Source organism: Penaeus vannamei, chromosome 13 (assembly GCF_042767895.1).
Source record: "Penaeus vannamei isolate JL-2024 chromosome 13, ASM4276789v1, whole genome shotgun sequence".
Classification (NCBI taxonomy): domain Eukaryota; kingdom Metazoa; phylum Arthropoda; class Malacostraca; order Decapoda; family Penaeidae; genus Penaeus; species Penaeus vannamei.
Window position 1 is genome coordinate 15,868,205 of NC_091561.1, and position 5,000 is coordinate 15,873,204.

Consider the following 5,000-nt stretch of genomic DNA (forward strand, 5'->3'; position numbering starts at 1 on the left):
TCAGGCATTATAAGACAGCTATTTTTATTTATCAACTCTACTACTCACATTTACAAGAATGAATTCTTCTTTCATTTTACATCTTATTCTCCACACAGCTACATCGATAGCTTTTGTTTTCGACATTAATAGGCTAATTCTACTGATTGACAGTACTGGTGCAGTCCGTTTCCTTACCAGCTGAGCTTTGCAGAAGCTAAGTCTTAGCTAATTAGATGTTTAGTTAGTGGATTAGGTTTTCTGAAGAGGATCCGCCAGATTAAGTTATAATTTTGCCTAAACCAAGAGTTTGGCATGAGCTGGTTTTTAGAACTAGTGATCAAGGAGATGTACACGAATTGTCTAGTCAGCAACACTTAGCCTCTCTCCCAGCTCAACTTCCCAATATATTAATCTATAATGGTATTCTTCTAATTAAGAACGTTTACTATTCCTTGGGTTTTGAATGAAAAACTCTTAAAGTTACTTTGGTGAATTGATGCATTAATACCCGCCGTATCCTTCAGAAAAAAAAATCAAACCCTAATGTGCTAGTTCAGCCTTCGGCGAAGAAAGCAGCTAATATATCCTTAATCTTGACACTATATCTAAAACATCCATAACATATTGCATAATCTAAAAGAACAGTAAATGGGAATCGGCATACATACTTTTTCCATACTTGCTAATACAACTATTATTCATATAGTTCATCAGTCACATATATTTAGACCAGTGCAAGATATATACTGTTTACACTCACGGATAGACCTTATAAGTTAAACATTTATGTTGTGCATACCTTATTACAGACCCAAACACATGCTCGCACTGATGACGTATACAAACCACATATATTAGCATTTCATATTTATTTAATTTCACTAATGGGACATAAAAACACATATCAAATGGAGTACAAGGTTAAAAAAGGCGGACAGAAATGAAAACAATAAAAGAACGGCAGTAGGTATGGGATAAAAGGTGACTACATTCCTCTGCAGTTTGTATTAAGGTGCATTTATTTGTTTCTTCCATATCCGGAAAGAAAAGAAAAATGTTTTCTGATACTATAGTGTCTTCGGACACTTATTATTCTGTAATCATTCTTAGAAAGTTTTTCAATCAGTTGCTAGTTCAGTGAATAAAAGGTCAAGAAGAGACCGGGAGCTTCTTTTATCACCCCAGTCAGGCCAAAAGCCTCCCCGGCGGGGAATCGAACCCCGGTCTCCCGCGTGACAGGCGGGGATACTAACCACTATACTACCGAGGAATTGATAATCTAATCTACTTTCATGAATGATCAAATCGTCATCCCCTCGCATTCTTTCACGATGAATAGCACAATATTCTTAATGTAAATATTAATCATACAGATCACCAATCAAATATATTCAAACGGTGCAAGTTACATGCTATATACTTTCACAGATAGACTTATAGAGAATACATTTTTATAGTATTTTATAGATAACTCTCTTTGTAGATAGTTACATGTTTACCACATGGCCTAGATCGTCATGCCTGCTTTTTTCAGCGTCAGCGCCAAGTAATTGGTTTGTACTTAGGGGGTCATCACCGGGTTTGTTTCTTCCATCCCAAGATCCTGCATGCCTTGCTTTTTCATAGACTTCCACAGCTGCAATATTAGCCCTGATATGTATTCAGGATATATGGATATGTGATAAAGTGAATCTCTATTCCCCACAGCTTAGTTGGCACTGTTGTAAACTTTTAGGAGGCACTTTCCACAAGAAATGAGAATTGCTATAGGGTATCAGAGTTCTAAAAATGAATAATAATCTTTGTTTATATCAGAACCCGACATATCCTTCGGCAAATAAATATTGTGCGGATGAGCTTTTCAAATCCAAGGAGTAAAGTGATATTAGCCTCCGGTGCAGAATATAACCAGTAATCCAGGCTTGGGCCTATATTTGAACTTCTGTAATATAGAACTAAATTTAATTCAACAGGTAATGGAAATAAACATTGTTTCCAGCATTTGGAATCTCTTGGATTTTGACAAATTATACATTTATTAGCACAGATTATTTTTCATGCAAACATTAGTTGTATAGTTCATCAGGCATGCATGTAATTAGACCGGTGCATATTATGAATTCATATTATATATATATATATATATATATATATATATATATATATATTATATATATAAATATATATATATTATATATATTATATATATATATATATATATATATATATATATATATATATATATATATATGTATATATATATAGAGTATACATTTTTGATTATGGACACAAAACACACGCTCACATTCATGCCGTATAAACAGCACATATATTTGTGTTTCATTAAAAATGTAACAGTTATGCTAAAAGGTCATAAGACCACGTAGGCACAGAAATGAAATTGTGTACTAGAAAATGACCAGAAGGAGAAAGAGAAAGAAGAAAAAGAAAAAGAAAAAAAGAGGGTGGGGAGAGGGAGAGGGAAGGAGATAGAGAAACAGTAGCTATAGATTACAAACAACATAAATTCCTGTTCTGTAGTATTAATGCACACTGGTTTTCCATACCCCAAAAGAAACGGAAATGTTTATAGATACTGTAGTGCCTAAGAACATCATGCTATATAAATCATCATTGCAAAGCCTCATTCAGTTGCTAATTAGTGAACGATCCCCCCCTCCCCCCCCAAAAAAAAAAAAAAAAAATAAGATGCTCATTTTGACAATGTGATGTGTTATTATTCAGAAAATTCGCTCATTTGCTCGTATGCTTAAGAAATTGTCTAACGCAAATCAGTTCTTGGCTTAATTTTCTTATGCTAAATTCTTCACGAGTCTAGGAAGTCAACGTTTTTTTTAAGACTTTAGTGTTCTTAATCCTTTTGTCTTATTTGGGTATACCATTTGAAATGTATTTTTGCTTCGAAGAGTGAATTCCACTATCTTTTTTTGAGCATACGACCAATTGTACTAGCAGCATATCTTTTCTTTCACAAACACTTAAAAATCAAGAATGATCCTGTCACTCATCCCCTTTTTTCCCTTCCCATTCCTTCCCTTCCCCTCTTCATTTTCCTCACCTAGCTTCCGTGTCTCTTCCTTTCCCTCTCCTAGCTTCTGTGCCTCTTCCTTTCCCTCTCCTACTTCATGTTTTGTCACAGAAAGCCTAGACGCTAAGCCTCCATGCCTATCTAGTGATGGGCTTTCCTTTATTTCATTATTTCACCTTCTATTCCTTTTTCCTTCGCCCTAAGCCTTATTCCTATTCCTTTTTCCTTCGCCCTAAGCCTTATTCCTATTCCTTTCACTTTAGCCTAGCCCTTCCTTAACCTATATCCTGCCCTATCCTGGCCTACGGGAAAATATGATTCTGGAAGACTTGCCCTTTTGGCGTTTTTCTTTGTATACTGGGTTGTTATAATACCGAATTAGCCTTTTCAAAGTAAAAATTTTATTCTTGTATTCTTAATAAACGTTTCTTTTAAATTATCGTTATCGGGCCTTTCAGAAATTTATATATATATACATATATTATATATATATATATATATATATATATATATATATATATATATATATATATATATATATATATATATATATATATATATATATATTACGAAAGAGCCGCCTTTTTAATTCTTTTTTTTATTTTTTAAAAATCTAATACACTCATAATATGATTTTAGTTCTATCCTTTTCTATATTCTAATTTGTTTTACTTGTTCATTTTGAGGCGTTTCATTTTCAGCTATCAGGCATTAATTTTCTATTTTTTCTAATGTTCTGTGATATTCAATTATTTTCCTGATTTTAGAGGATTAATCATTAATCTTATTTGTAACATTTCTGCCATATTTTTTGTTCATTTTATCTCTTCAGCTTTATTATTTGTGATTTTTATAATTATTTTACTTTTTACTGTCTTTGTATTGTGTTTTATATCCATTACACTATGAATTGCATTGTAAATACTTGTTTAAAAAACAACAACTTTGTATTGCTTTGTTCCTCCTGCCTATATAACTGGGAGCATTAGATTGAATAAAGATAAGTGTTAGGACTGAACCTGTGTTTGCGTGTCTTCCATGGATCTTACAGTGAGATGATGTCGAACCAGAGAGGTAGGTTATATCTGATCTCATTTTTTGCCTTATTTAAAGAGAGCTGGGTGTTGCGACATTAAACTCTAAGATTTTGAGCATTCAAAAGGTTCTCGATAATGCATCACCACTCTATCCCCTAGACAACCCATACTTCCTTGAGGGCTTGTAAGGGAACCCAGTTATTCTTTTTATTTTATTGTTTTAGGGGTAAACAGGGCCCACCTCTCCAAGGCCTTAGTCTCTCCATTCGCTTCTCCCGCATGATCCCTCAGGTAGTGCATTTTTGAGAGGCCCCATGCCACAGTACCCTTACAAATACCGACATCTGTGGTGACAGTGGTGGGATCGTGTTGATGACCTCATCTCTAAGAGGATGGATCAGATCCAAATAAATACAGATAGGTTCTTGCAGAGGAATACAGATGGGCTGATCCAAAGGATAGAGGAAATTGAGCAGTGGTATGGAGGGCGAGGTCAGCAGCTAGATGAATCTAGTAGGGCAGATAGGCTGCCCTCATACGAGAGGTCCCACAAGTAGCTAGTAGAACTGAAAGAGATATGGTGTCGGTCAGAAACTATTTCTCAAGATATGCCCGAGTTAGCAACTTGAGGAACAACTGGTCCTACTGATAATAGTCCTGTTCATCAGTATGGAAGGGCTACAGACCCCCTGCCTACACATGATGACACTTTGGCTTGTCTTCAGAGACGCCTTGCAGAACTGGAGGGAGAACTGCAAGAGGAGACAAGTAGATGTAAATATACAGAACATCAGCTAAGTGATGCCAGTCTTCCTGAGTAAGAAAGATTATCACAAGGCTCATTAGAGCCTACTTTACCTGCCAGAAGTGGGCATAATGAACCCAGGACATGCACACCTCCAGGTATCATATATTATGACCAGGGAAACGGT

At 35.2% G+C, this 5,000-nt stretch overlaps 1 non-coding gene across 1 annotated transcript; it reads right to left on the minus strand.

The window, feature by feature from the left end:
- Positions 1 to 1,180: 1,180 nt before the first annotated feature.
- On the minus strand, positions 1,181 to 1,252 carry TRNAD-GUC (transfer RNA aspartic acid (anticodon GUC)). Its single transcript has one exon. It is a non-coding gene; the product is annotated as a tRNA-Asp (tRNA).
- Positions 1,253 to 5,000: the final 3,748 nt, after the last annotated feature.